The following is a 15,108-nucleotide window of genomic DNA, read 5'->3' on the forward strand; positions in this document are numbered from 1 at the left end:
AGCATTTTCACATGAAGGATATCTTCATCACTATCACCTGTGATGATCAAATCATCAACATAAATGACAAGCAGCATAATGCCTTTCTCTGTTTTTCTCACATAAAGTGAGGAATCTGCCTTGGAAATTTGAAAGCCAATAGTGACAAGATACTGTCCTATCTTGTCAGACCATGCTTTGGTTGCTTGCTTCAAGCCATACAAGGCTTTCTTCAACCTACAAACAAACTCAAGATGAACAGCATGAACATAACCTGGTGGCTGCTCCATATAGACCTCTTCTTGCAAATCACCATGCAAGAAAGCATTCTTTACATCCATCTGATGTAAAGACCATCCCTTTGATGCAGCCACAGCAATGACTACTCTTATGGTTGCCATCCTTGCAACCGGACTGAATGTTTCTTCATAATCAATGCCATATGTTTGTGCATACCCCTTGACAACTAATCTTGCCTTGTATCTGTTCACAGAACCATCTGCATTGTGCTTCACTTTATAAACCCACTTACAGCCAATTGCATTCTTGTTTTTAGGCAAAGGCACCAATTCCCATGTAGCATTTGCTTCCAAGGCATCCATTTCTTCATCCATGGCTTTCTTCCATTTTTCTTTTCCCATGGCTTGCTCAAAAGAAGTGGGTTTTGGTTCATGTATCACTTTGACCATATAGGCATAGTGAATGGCTATAAATCCATCATATTTCAACCTATCCATAGGATACCTAACTCTGGTAGACCTACGCAAAATAGGCTCACTACTAGGTGCTCTCAAAACATCCCTTGTCTTCCTTACTCTAGGTATAACAATAGAAGGAATACCCAACTCATCATCAAGGCTCTGTTCTGAGCCACTGGATTCACCATCCACATAAGAGTGACCTGCATTCACATCAAACATGGGCTGATCTACTTTCTCTTTTCCTTTTTGTGATACTTGCATACCACTATCTGCATTGCTTTGAGGAGATCCTCCTTATCTCAATCTGCCTGTCCATGGCAAAGTATGTGAACACTCTTAGAGGATGTTACAGGTCCACTAATATTTTGTGATTGCTGCTGTTAATTCTGTGCAGCATTACCATTTTGTGCATCTACATCATCAATCACATTTACTAGTTTATAGCAGCTGCTCATCTCATCAAAAACAACATCTCTGCTTACTGTAAACTTACGAGTAGAAGGGTTATAGCATCTATATCCTTTCTGCTGTAGAGAATAACCAATAAAGATGCACTTCTCAGCTTTTGGATCCAACTTGGATCTCAACTCATCTGGCACATGAACATACGCAATGCAACCAAAAACTTTCAAATGAGAAATATCTGGTTTTGTACCAGTATACCTCTCCTCTGGCATCATGCCATGTATTGCTGCAATGGGAGTCCTATTCATTATGTAGACTCCTATAGCAACTGCTTCAGCCCAATAATAATCTGGCAGGTCTTTTTCGTTGAGCATGGCATGAGAAACCTCTCCAATATGCCTGTTTTTCCTTTCTGCAAGTCCATTTTGTTGTGGGGTATGACTGCATGAATATTGCTGCTTTATGCCATGCTCCTATAAGAACCTTGCAAACTCATTTGAGAGGTACTCTTCCCCTCCATCTGACCTTAGGCATTTTATTTACAAGCATGTTTCTTTCTCAACCATAGCTTTAAAAGCTTTGAAATGCCCAAACACTTCATTTTTATTTTTCATAAAATACACCCAAACTTTTCTGCTGTAGTCATCAATAAAAGTGACAAAATAATGACAGCCTCCAATAGATGCGGCTTTAGTAGTCCACACATTAGAGTGGATTAATTCCAATGGCCTCTTACTCTCTTGAACATGTCTAGGAAATGGTTTCCTTGCCTGTTTTCCAAATTGACAGGCTTCACATACCTTATGCATTTCTACAACCTTGAACTTAGGCAATCCTGCAACAATATTTTGGGCCTGCATTAATTTAAGTCGGTGTACATTAAATGACCAATGCATTTATTACAGATATCAATATCTAAACTACACCGGTCCCATGTGCAAACATTGCTGCACTCAATTCAGGCATGTCCGCATCTAACGTAAACATCCTGCCCTTCTTCTTCCCTTTTGTTATCAAGTGACCTTTATTTTTCATATCCTCAACAAAGCATCCATGAGGATTAAATTTGACCTGCAAGCCCTGCTCAACCATTTGACCAACACAAACTAAGTTCTTGGTGATATTCGGGACATGAAATACATCAGACACGTATTTCTTTTTCGCATCCTGCATAGACAAAGGAATTTTACCAATCTGCATAATAGGATGTGCAGTATCATCACCAGTCTCCACAAATCCTGGTCTTTCCATTTTCCTTGCATCCTGCATCCATTTTGCATGACCTGTCATGTGGTTTGATGCACTTGAGTGAACATACCACACATCATTGCTTTCTTCTGTACTTGTCACAGAATTGGTCATGTGCTGCACCATAAACAAATGCTCATTTCTGTCATCACCCTATCTACTAGAGAATGCATAATTGCCTTGCTACAATTTTCTAGTCATGATGTCATTCTGCTTTTTATAGCAATCTTTAACCATATGACCCATTTTACCACAGTAGTAGCATTCAACATTGCTGTTTGCATTTTGGCCTCTTTGCCATCCACCATGACCTCTTTTGCTCTCCCTGCCTCTAAAGTTACCACGTCCTCCTCCATAGGACTGGTTTTCTTGAATTTGCTGCATATTCTGATTTCTGCCATGGCCTCCAGATCGGCCTGCTCCACCTCTGCCTCTACCTCTTTCAGCATTTGAGTAGAAGATAGTTTCTTTTGAAGTTCCTCCTGAAGAAGATGCACCACCATTTCTCTACTCTTCAGAAATTAGAAGAGCAATCAACTCCTTAAAATTAGAAAAATTCTCATGGACAGCAATGGATGTACGGAATTACCTTTCCTAGACCATTCAAGGTCACAGAAACTAAATCATCATCTTCCACTGGCGACCCAATAGGAGCAAGCGCATCTGAAATCTTCTTCACCTTCATGTGGTAGTCATTGATGCTCATATTTTCTCTCTGTATATTATGCAATTCCTGCTTGAGCTACATTTTCCTATCTTGTGTATTTGTGCTATACATTTTTATCAAAGTATCCCATGCCTCCTTCGGCGTGCTTGCATCCTGAATATGCACAATCATAGAATCTGAAATACTGATAGACAGCCAGTACATAACTTTTCTGGCTTCATGCCAGCCTTTAATTGCCTGCAACTCCTATTGATTGGGAACATTAGGAATAACTGGTTCTTATTCAGCTCCAGTAATGAACTCCCAATAGCCTTTTCCCTTAAGGAAATTTGTCATTCTAAACTTCCATGCTTGGAAGTTGTTCTTGTCAAGCTTTTCAATGACTATTTATGAAAGAGCATCAGATGCCATTACAGAACACTGCAAAAATATTCTGTCATTGCAAAAAACACAACTTTTGCCTCACAAGGGCAAATCCGCAAAACTGACGAAAGTGGTATTTGACCACACAGTCACTTCCTAGTGACGATTTTGCATCGATAGGCAATAAGAATGATTCTGTCACTCCTAATATCTTTATGCACAGGCATACAATGCAATTTCTGTGGTAACTTTTCACCGACCTGCGGAACAGTGGTCGCACAGCAAAAACAAGGCACTTATTCAGCCACCAAAACGGGCCCCAAAATGGCCTCGAATCAAAAAAATAATAACACCTAGGGCTTTGCCTTGTCCCGCTGCATATATTGCCCTCTCGCCACACCGCGAAGGGCGTCCCAATCTGAGACAGTGCACTCTTGCACTTTCCGAGTGTGCCACCTATAGAGATTTACTCCTTAACTCGAAAAAGGAAAGCAACACTGATCCTCTTACCAAGACACCGTGAACTTGGTTTGCTTTCTTGACCTCCTTACCATGAACCGAGCTCTGATACCATGTGAAGAGAGTGGGAGAGAAGTAAGGAGTCTCACTTGCAGCTTTCTCACATACACAATGGGGGAATACACACAAAGGTGGAGGTTGAAAATAGTTTTCCTCTTCTTAGTTGTGTAAGCCAAAATAACTCTCTCTAAGTACAAAAGGAATAGGTGAACCCTATATGTGGGTCTCAAACCAAACTCAACTAACCTAGGTGGCATACTAACTGAGCCACTAACTAGAGTACATAAAGATAGCTGTCATCCAGCTATTATTCATGGGCGATGTACCAACCGCATCTGCAGCTAACAAGTCGGTGACATGAATGCACAATGATCACCCTGGCATATCACGAGTGGAGCTCGATATCTCAATAGGGGATTGTATTAGAATAAGCAATTTCTCCATGTCCTTCAAAAACTCTAGAAATGATGGAGGTACTACCAACTACTCTATAGCTTTTGATCCTTCCACTAGGGTGGAGTGAATAGAATCATTTAGCTTTTGATCCTTCCACTAGGGTGGACTGAATAGAATCATTTAGTGTCGTGCTAGAACTTTACCCACAAGGAACAATCTTCAATACAAAGAGAAGTGCAAGTATTTGATCAACAAAGGGGAGGGGAATATGTTGCCTTTGGCCACACTAGGGATGATCATGATCAAAATGATGACTTCCTATAAGCAGTGTGATGAGCTCATTGTGGGAGATGGGGACCTCCCCGAAGACCTCATAATAGTAAGAGCTCAACATCTTATGGAGGTTCGCGAGTAGGCTACTTATGCTTATGAAAGATGCATGTGCACTTGAGTTGTATCTATGATGACTCACGTGTCATGAGGATCTTGAAGGAATGCTGTCAGAGCCTCCACCCTGAGCTACTCCTTGTGAGAGCAATGCAAAGCACGAGAGCCGAGCACGAGCGTCCGCAAGCGTCACTCAAGCGGCTCTTGGATTTTTGCAATGTATTTCCACGAGAGAAAGAGGGAAGGGGTAGAGGGGAGCAAGAGAGAGAAGGGGAGAGGGGAGAATGGAGGGAGAGGGAGGAGGGAAGAAGGGAGTGAAAGGGAAACGAGTGGTGAACACAAAGGAAACAAGAGAATACCCAAAGACACTCTTGGAAGAGAAGAGGGAGCTTGTATTCCAATGATAGTAGTGCCAAAATTTATCCTTCTTCAAAACAGGGATATGCCAGTGGGGTTTAAGGCCAGCATCCAAGTCGGTGAGGGGAATGGGTGCATCATGGGCTAGGTGGTAATCACCACATGTGCACTTCGAATGGGTTTGCTACCGCCAGTCGTTGAAGGATTGGGTAATGAACTAAGTGAGGGGGTGAACTTCCATGATTTCATAGAGATGCAGGCGAGAGCCTTTGAGCAGAGCCTTCAAATGATGCATTAGGATGCATTCAGGTAGGTCTTGGAAGGACTACAGATCAAGCTGCCATTGGACATCTTCAGGCGGGGATTGGGGGTGCTGGAGGGACATTGTCATCATTATTTGGAATAGGTTCCTCCTCAAGAGTCCCGACAGGTGACTGATCGATGGGCATTGGTACAAAATTTGCCGGCTTCAAGAGCGAGTTGAGCGCCTCATCTGAAAGGTTGATAAGAGCATTGGAGGAAATGGATTAGGAGGTCTCATGCTGTGTGGAGCTTACCTTGGAGGTGTTAGAGGAGTATTCCGGGAGGTTTGTGCAATGGAGAGGGGGCGAGATGGGATTGGTGGGTTATTGGGGCAGTTTGGCGGGATCTATAGGGGTGGCTGCGGAATTTCACCAGGGGGTGGTAGAGTTGAAGATAGCTATGGCTTCATGCCCTTCCTCCTCGGTGACATCTTTGGGGTAGGCTACATGAATGGGTTCAAAATTGTTGACTAGAAACTCGAGGGAGTTCTGGAGAGCTTGTAGCACCCAATCATACAAAATGATGATTCCGAGGGGATGGTAGGCGGTGGAGGAGTATGTAACTAGGTGCCTTTGTGTTTGGATGGCGGATGCTCGGCCATAGGTCTGCATCTAGTTGTGTCAGCTTAGAGGCTGTCGGGAGTGTAGATCCATGGGCTAAATTCGTCGGGCTTCGCTAGTTGCAACACTTCATCGTCCTCTGGATAGGACTCTGTGATTACCCGACACCACACTTGGAAGTTTAGTAGGATGGGGTGGGCAGGGAGGTTTTGAAGATCATAAGGACAGATGAGTGAGAGACTGGCGGGTTGAAGGTTGAGGGAGAAATAAGACATGGCAAGGACGAGGCGACAATGATCGGGATTGCATGGCAGAGGATGGTCTGGAGTGTGTTGGGCAGAAGAGGGGCGGTGAGGTCTATGTGGAAGATAAGGTTCTGTGCGCGGAGGGCATAGAAGTGCATTTGGAGTGTTTGGGGGACGATCCATGGGGAAAGAGTGTATGTAGTGAGTTGTAGGGAGACTCCTAGTACATTGAGAACTCTTGCTACTCTCTGTCTTCCCAATGTCAATTCCTCTGGGTGGCCAGAGGTGAGCAGTTTATTATTCTCTGCTTGCATGGTGACTCTGAGGGCAGGCTCCTATGCTAGAAGATCTTGGGTATGGTTTTGATCTGTCTGTCATCAAAACCCTCCTTGAGCCTAGCATGTTGTTCCTTGGCTTGCGCCCTTCGTTATTCCGTGGCACAAAGGCTGGATTCCGCCTTATCCAACTAGTCATGAGGGTTTGCACCAAGGATTCACTAGTAGCAGAAATCTCATCCTTGAGCTTGGTGAGGGAAACTTCTAACTCTTTGGCCTTGGCTCGATATTCCTATGCTCTGTTGAGGATGGTTTTCCAAGTAGCTTATGCAGTGACCAGAAGTGTGTGGTTGTCACACGTGCTCAGTTGTGCTTGGAGGAGAGAGGATGACAACTAGGAGGTGTGCTCTTTCCTCCTCTGCAAAATTGTTTGTGCCACCTGCGGGAGCTGGGCCATCGCATACAACAACTGGAGCTCCATCTACAAGGCTTGTGAGAGCTGCTCTGCTAGCATGGCACTGCCCAATGTCTGGTACTGCAATGCGCTACAAAATTGGAGGGCTTCTATGAGCTCGAACCATGGGGACAAAGAGGATCTAGTGATGAAGGAGGTGGTCTCCTGGGGTTGGATGGAAGTTGTGGCCATAACTTGGAGAGTAGAGGGGGTGGCCAGGGTGCCTTGAGCTTAAGGTGGAGGCCAATCTATACAATATCGTCCCTAGGTAAGTCTTCGATGTTGATGGGGTCCTGGCTAGCGGCCTTGCCCTTAAAGTGCGGAGCATAGTGCTCGAGATGATGCTGCCTTTGTAGGAATTCCCACACCTGGCAGTCTTCATATTGTGCACATAGTTGGCTATTGAGGGGTTGCTGAGTGGGATGGCTGGAGGGGGTGGGGTTCAGATCTATTCTTAATTGTTTGGGTATGGCCACCATCTCATGGGGAATTCACCTTAAAAAAATTTAGTGTACCTTGTGCATTCAAAAGGAGGGTATTTTAATTCAACTTTTGGGAAAATTTTAACAGGTTATAATAATAGGAGGGGTTTTTTAATTCAATTTTACCAAAAAAATATGTTAGCTCATAAGTAAAGAGGGGTGGTTTTATTAGGGAGGAAATTTTAGTTGAGCGATTTTTCTAATACCCCATGTACGCCCATGATACATAAGGGTTCTTAATAGTGCACCCATCGAGCACCATCTCCTCTTCTTCTGCTTGAATAGGGCCTCCGGTTGCTTTGTTGGCTAGCCCATATCCAATCGGTGGCTGTTGCCCTAGCATGTGGTAGAGCATGGGCATATATAGCATTGGGTAGCCCAAGATCTCACTGTGCGTCTTGAGGTCTTCCTGCATCTGTATATAGAAGAAGTCTGCCCAAATGGTCACATGTGATGCTTCCAACCTTGCAAGGATGTTGGGGGCTCGGCCTTTGTGATTTCGGAGAAGTGGATGCCGCACTTGCTCTTCTTCCAATCATAGTTTTAGATCTTCTTGAGGGCCTCGTGTAGGGATTTTTTGTGGGAGTATTTGTCCGAAATGATGGGGAGGCTGAAGCCAGCACGCACCATGTCCACATTCAGGTGATAGAAGTGGGGGGTGCCTATTGCATTGTGGAGAATGGCGACATTGGAGTTCAATTTGTAGGCATTGAGGATTTCTCCAAATAGCTTCATGTCGAGGTGGCATGGAAGTTGGTCCGCAACAACAGGCTTGAGGCATGTCATAGTAGCAAGGGAGGCTTGTACCTCCGGATCCTTGAGAGCTTGGTACGCGGATGTGTTGTGGTAGTAGAGGGTACCCTCATAAACATACTTTGAGTGAATGGCACAACTGTTGAGTTGGTAGCCAAGCTTCTCCGAGTGTCATGTGCATCAGGGACCTTCGATCTTGTACTCCCCCTATGTTGGAGCTGGGGTACGCTTCCTAGATGCCTTTGAGGAGGTGGTCACAACCACTACGGATGGTTCATAGGAGGCGTGTAGCATTGAGATTTCCTCCATTGTTTGCGGTTCCTCTGTCGGGACATCTGAGGGCATTCGGAGGGTGTGCTCTGGGATTCAGAGGGGCCAGTGCGCAACGGATTTGGGGGGTGGATGCCGAATTCTGTCTCAAATTCAAAGAACTTGTTGTCTGGATCCATGGGGCCATGGGGCTAATAGCAATAAGCCGACGGGTCATGGGGATAGGAGCCAAGGTGATGACCTGTGGGGATAGGAGCGAAGGCGGTGGGTCGTGGGGATAGCAGTAAGGTGACGGTGGGTTGTGGGGATAGGAGTAAGGTGATGGGTCATGGGGATAGTAGTTGTCAAATGGGTCGTTGGGGATAGTAGTTGTCAAAATTTGTGAGAGAGGGGGGGGGAGAGGGGGGAAAGGCAGAAGGAAAGAAGGAAAAAAGGAAAAATAGGGGTCTGTTGATGTTGACCTTGTGAAATAGATGTTGTCAGTGTGCCAATCATGTATGACTCCAGACATTCATAGGAAGGACATGCCTAGGATGGCTTCATATCCAGGCTACTAGGTAAAGTCTATGCCTACAAATCTAATGAGGTACGTGAAGTAGAATACCCTAATGTTAATAGCCGTGAGGACTCCCAAGGGTTCAGATTTTCCACCATCGGCTAGCTTCACTACCAGGTGGGTTTGCTCAAGGGAAGATTTTCCCCACCTCTCCCAACATTCCTTGGTGTAGACAGTCATGCCCACTCCCCCATCTAGGATGGCATCAACCTTTTAGAGGTCTCCCTTCCTATTGATAGAGGATCCTTGAGATGGTAGATGTTTTCTTCCTCTCTTAGGTTCTGTAGCATTGAGTCCTCTTGGAACATTTGTTGCATCAAGTCTGGAGCCTTTGGTTTACTGGAGCTGGATATTTCCTCTTCTTCCACCCTCTCTAGCACCCTAAGTGCCTTTGCCCCTCTGTGAGCGGTCAGGTGGTCCGGGTGGATAATATCCGACCCCTTGTCCCATACCATGTTCTGAGCATCTAGCAAGTGTTGTTGTTCTCAGGCTAGGTCTGGATATGTTTCTTTATACGACGGTGGGGGTGTGAGGCCTTGGGCTTGCATTGGCTTGTTTACATATATGTATAGGGGCATACTCGAGTCATCTTGGGAGAGGGTTGGTCCAGAGGTAGAGGAGGTGGCGAGGGTGGTTGTCTCCTCATCTAAAGTCTTGGATGTGCACTTGGTTTGTTCCTTCACCCACCCTGATGACCTTCTTGGACCTAGTCTACAGGGGTTGGGGGTGCCTCGAGGTTTTACAGCATAGACATTTTGTCCTTCCTTGCTTGCTTCTTCATTTCCTTGCCTAAGGCCCTTGCCTACATGCTTATGATGACCTTCAAGGGTACTGCCGCAACTTGACCCTATTTAATACTCAACAAATTGGTGCTAGTACTCTTGGGCGGGGAATTGTTGGAATCCTCAGGGGGAAATTCTTGAATAAATGCTCCACTCCAGACTTAGCACACAAGGGTGTGGGGCCTATTGTGGCTGGAACCACCAGGGTAAGATCCCTATATGGGTAGTCCTTTAGAAAATGCAACCCTTGGCATTTAAAGCATGACGTGGGGGGGTCTACTGAGCCCTTATACGGGCATTCACTTGTCCTATGTGAACCTTGGCAAGTATAGCATTAGATCGGGGCCTTCGCATTACGGACTTCAAGTCTCACCCTCACGGCCGTGGGTGCTGCTTGGAACACTGGGACATGTGATCCTCATGTAGGAGGTAGTGACTTATGATGCCACTTCCCTCCTTGCAAGGGTAATAGTCGGGGTGTCTATGCTCATGTTCTGTCTCCTCCCAATCATTAGGTAGCTCCTCTACCAACACTTGGTTGACTCGAGTTATACGAGGTGGCAGTGGTTGCGGGCCCAATAGGTGGTAGTAAGGGAGCCTATTGTGCCCTATATTTCCTTGGGTTGGCTTGAGGGGTGCCTTGTGCATTCATCGGGTTGAGTGGGGCCGTCAGGGCTAATGGGGGTCCCGTTTGATAGATCGGTTGGGAAAGGACCTTAGAAATCAATATTGGGAGGTGTCGTGGTTTCCCCATCTATAGTAGTGTGCATAGTAGAGGGCTTGCCTTGCTCTAAGGCAGGGGCACTCATTGGAGGGATGATTGACATTGCATACCCCGCACCAAACATTGTCCCTCCTAGGAAACAAATGGGGGTTACTCAGTGTTTCCTTAGAGGTTCTTGACTTCCACTCTGCTCGCCCAGCTGATTCAGTAGGTTGGAGGCCAATTCGCTCATATCTGAACACTTAGGTTCGTTGTTCTCCTTCTTGGTAGGCTTTATACTAGAAGACCTTACCAATTGTGATACCTCGGATGTAGTTTTGTCTTGGGCAACCTTATCCATCATATTATCACTTATATGGATTGCTACTTTTTTGTAGAGTTCGAAGGAAGTGGCATTCATAACCATTAAGTGGTCATGCAGCTTTGGGTCTGTCAATCCAATGAGGAAGCATAGCAACAACTGTTCATCGAGGCGGCCTCAAGCCGTACCCTAGTGGCAAGATCCATTAGGTTGCCGATATGGATGTTGGGGCTATGAAGCCTGCTCCCTCGTACGTCGGGGTTGTAGCTGCAAGAGTAAATTTTTGACCTCCAAGAGGAGGAAGCGGTTCAGTGGGCATCTGCATGGATGTTCCTTGCATCGGTCTATAAGGTGGAACTTGCGGGACTATGTAGCCAGCGGATGTTAGGGCACTTGAAATGTTGGAAGTTCATAAGAGTTTCCCCCTTGGAAGTCTCGTGCATTTCCTTAGCTAGGGATTCACCCTACGAAGTCCCTCATCCATGGGTCTTCGTCATTTATATGCTCAAAGTCAGGGTGCTCAGTGAAGACTGTGGGCCCTAAGTCCACAAATGTGGCCTCAGTCCCTACCTATGGTTCAGGGGGGCTAGTTGTTGCTGGCCTCCCCCTTTCTGCAGACATACTGGCAAAAGGGTTCTCCATATCTACTGAATGCATTTGTCCTAACCGTCCAAACATGTTGGATATTGTACCTCTTAACTTGGAGGCTACAAAAGGAGCAGGGGAATGGGGTGGAACTAGGCTGGAGTAGGGGGCTTCAGAAGCCCTTAGACCCATGGGGTCTTGCATTTCCTTATTCAAGCTCTCTGTCCTGTTGGAGCTAGAGGGGTCCTCACATCAAGGCCCTAACATTGAGTGAGAGCTAGGAGTGAAGCTCCGTATCCCAAACTAGGGTGAAAAATGGCTAAATGGAGTTTAAAACACTATCCTTAGGCTCGGGTTCCTTGGACGAAATTCTTCCAAACCTCAAGTGCATGTATAATATCTCCATGGAGGTACACTGCCTCAAATGTAATTCTATATTTTTTACAGTGGGTCTATCCCCAGAGCTATCCCCATGTTCGTAGGGTTAGTTGTAAGGCAACGGGCATAGGGATGGATGTATGGCGATGGGCATAGGGATAGAAGTATGGTGACGGGCGTAGGGATAGAAATGGGTCATGGAAATAGACTTAAGGTGATGATCGGCAGGTTAGCTGCCTTGGAGGGATGTGAGTATAGCAACAGTCATAGGGTTGATAGGCGGGTCATGGGCATGGGTCGTGGGCATAGGCTCAAGGCCATAGGTCAATGCTTGTTAGACTGGTGAGATATCAGATTCTGACACATTAAATAAGGCGATGGGTTAGTCATCGACAGACAATTGTTAGGTCATGGGGTTAAGCCTAAGGCAACGGGTCAATGCATGTTTGGCTGGTAGGATAGAGCTAAGGCGACGGGTCGTGGGGATAGGGGCTAATGCAACAACCTATGGGGATAGGAGCTATCTGAGAACATGTCTTTTGCTGACCTTGTTTGGTGACTTTTGGTAATTTTTGGGATTTTTTTCCAGCTTTGAGTGTTTGTGGGTACTCTACACTACCTATACTATCTATAGTAAGCAAAAAAAAGCAAAAAACAACAACTTTTGGTCCACAAATAAGAGATTTCTACATGTGGGACTGTCAACACTCAAAAGTAACTTTGAATTTGAGCTTCAAACTTCATTTTTGGGTGTTTTTGTTGGAGTTTTCTATCACACACACGTTAGCAATCCTCTAAACTATCTTCCTATCAATTCAAAACACTAAAAGAAGCTTCACATTATCAAAAATGCTTTTCAACAAGAAAATGATAGTTTCATCTTTTTTCATCCAAACATAGACTTCTTCACTCATTCCATTCCTACAACTCCACTATCAAAGCTCCAAGTTAAGATTGAAGCAATGAGAAATGGGTAAATGATGAGAGAAGGAAAGTGCAATGCAAAAGTATACCTTGAAGTCCCCTGGCAATGGCACCAAAGATGTGTAATCTCTACGGTGACTCATGTGTCATGGGGATCTTGAAGGAATGCCATCAGAGCCTCCACTCCAAGCTACTCCTTGTGAGAGCAATACAAAGCATGAGCCATCCACAAGTGTTACTCAAGTAGCTCTCAGATTGTTGCAATGTGTTTCCACGAGAGAAAGAGGAAAGGGGGAGAGGGGAGAAAGAGAGAGAAGGGTAGAGGGGAGAATGGAGGGAGAGGGAGGAGGGAAGAAGGGAGTGAAGGGGGATGGAGTGGCAAACACAAAGGCACTACAAAGGAAACAAGAGAACACCCAAAGACACTCTTGGAAGAGAAGAGGTAGCTTGTATTCCAAACTTGTGCATACAACAATGAAGACCAAAGTCAACCATTTTGCCTTTTATACATACCACCTTTTGAAGGGAGGGCCAAGCCTTTTCCTTATACTACTCTCTCTTTTGTTACAATCGCTTTGGTCCATATGGAGCCAAGGCATTCTCTCAACCTCCTCTTGTCTTCAAATGGCTCTTATGTTATCCATATACGGGATCCAAATGGCTCTTGTGTTATCCTTGCCAGTTTGGATGATCTGGGTCCCCAGCTCTATACTAAGCCATTTGAGGCTCAAAACCCACAGTATTAGATCGACGTTGTAGCCATTTGCAATAGGGCCAGATTGATGTTGAGTCATTTGAGGCTTAAAACCCATAGGGCATAGCTCAGCTTTTGGAGCAATAGGCATTTAGATTTTGTTAGGAATGCTGAAAAGTTCAAGATGTTTGGGGATGCACAATTCATACTACATAATGTTGGTTGCAAGAAGAACATGCAACCCATTGTGTTCATTATGCCTGACATTACAATAATTGTGGCCATCCAAGATCACTTTCTTGGTGCTTATCTTTCACAAGTGTTTAGCACTCGTATCCAACACATTGGCTATGGCAACCAAGTTCTCTATTTAGCACACAACATTTAACCTAGGTTTCACTATGATTAATTGAAAAGGGATTTCTAAGTACACTGTAATTGCATATGCAGGTACTAGGTAATTGCAACTTTGATCATCACGGGGGTGAATTCATCTTTATATGAGAGTGCATGTAGCACATTCAAGGGCCACAAAATATCTAGGGACTCAGAGAAATTCTATTTCTTGACTTGTGACAAACTTTGTTCCTTGATTAAGATTCCAAACATGAAGGACCTTATAACAACAATTGAGGGAGAAACCATTGACATCATACTGAGGGAGCAACCATTAACATCATATTGAAGGATGCAATTGTAGACAAGGCTTTGAAGCTACCTCGATGATTTGTGGATTTTCTCTAGACCAACACACTTGAAAAATCCATATCTATTCAACAATAAAGTTGAAGGGCACTTTTTAACAAACATGTTTGGCTTGGTTATCGAGTTCATTGCTCCCACCATCGGGGAAGCAAAGTGATTCCTTGTGTTGATGTACGAGAAGTGTGCTTATGAAACAAAACTTTGTAAAACATCCTGGGCTTGCAATAAATACTTCTCTTCACTCACTCTCTTTGAGTTTAAAAAGTGCAGTTGAAATTCTGCATTCCCTTCAACAATCAAAATGTTGATTAATTTTCACTAAACTCAGTTGTCTCTAAACCTCCATTGCACTTTGTAAGTATTTTGAGAGAGATATGAAAACATTGAACAATGATAAGGAATCCTCATGTTCAGATGGACATTGAGTTCTAAGAAATTTTCCAAATAATAAATGTGTTTTATTTTGCTTATCATATTCTCTCAACTTTCAAGGAGTTATTAATATAAAAAAGTGTTGGATTCGATGAATGGAAGGATTCCTTCAAGGAAAGAACTTTCAAAACTATTTACCCAAACATCAAAAATTTTGAACGTTACCTCTGATACATAGAAGATATGAACTTTGTATTGAGTCATTTTGTGTTATTCACATTAGTTGGCACATATGCATTTTGATTAGAACTACAATGAGATGAGGTATGAAATTTATGAAAACTTGAATAATCAAAGAAAATTAGACCATACAAATTCTAATCCAACATTTGAATATGAATGTTTGCTCGTGCAAGTTTGTAGAATGACTTAACAAAAGGAAAAGATGGTCTATAGAGATAGAGGAATGCTTGAAGAAGATTTTGTTGCAAGAAGAGAAAACCAAACCTAATAGTATCAAAAGATTATATGCATCAAACCTATGCTTCGCATAACATATCTATTTCAAGCATTAAGTGCAAATTGTTCAAATTTAAAAAAGATGTGAATGAGACACATGGCATAACCATTCTAGGACAAGTATAGACTTTAGATCAAGGAAGCTCTTCCTCAAGGCCAAACATTCAAAAGAAGAAAAAGGAAAACATTTCTATTGATGATAAT

The sequence above is a fragment of the Dipteris shenzhenensis genome, chromosome 28 (assembly GCF_047967505.1).
Source record: "Dipteris shenzhenensis isolate YYH24624 ecotype China chromosome 28, Dip_SZ_1.0, whole genome shotgun sequence".
Classification (NCBI taxonomy): domain Eukaryota; kingdom Viridiplantae; phylum Streptophyta; class Polypodiopsida; order Gleicheniales; family Dipteridaceae; genus Dipteris; species Dipteris shenzhenensis.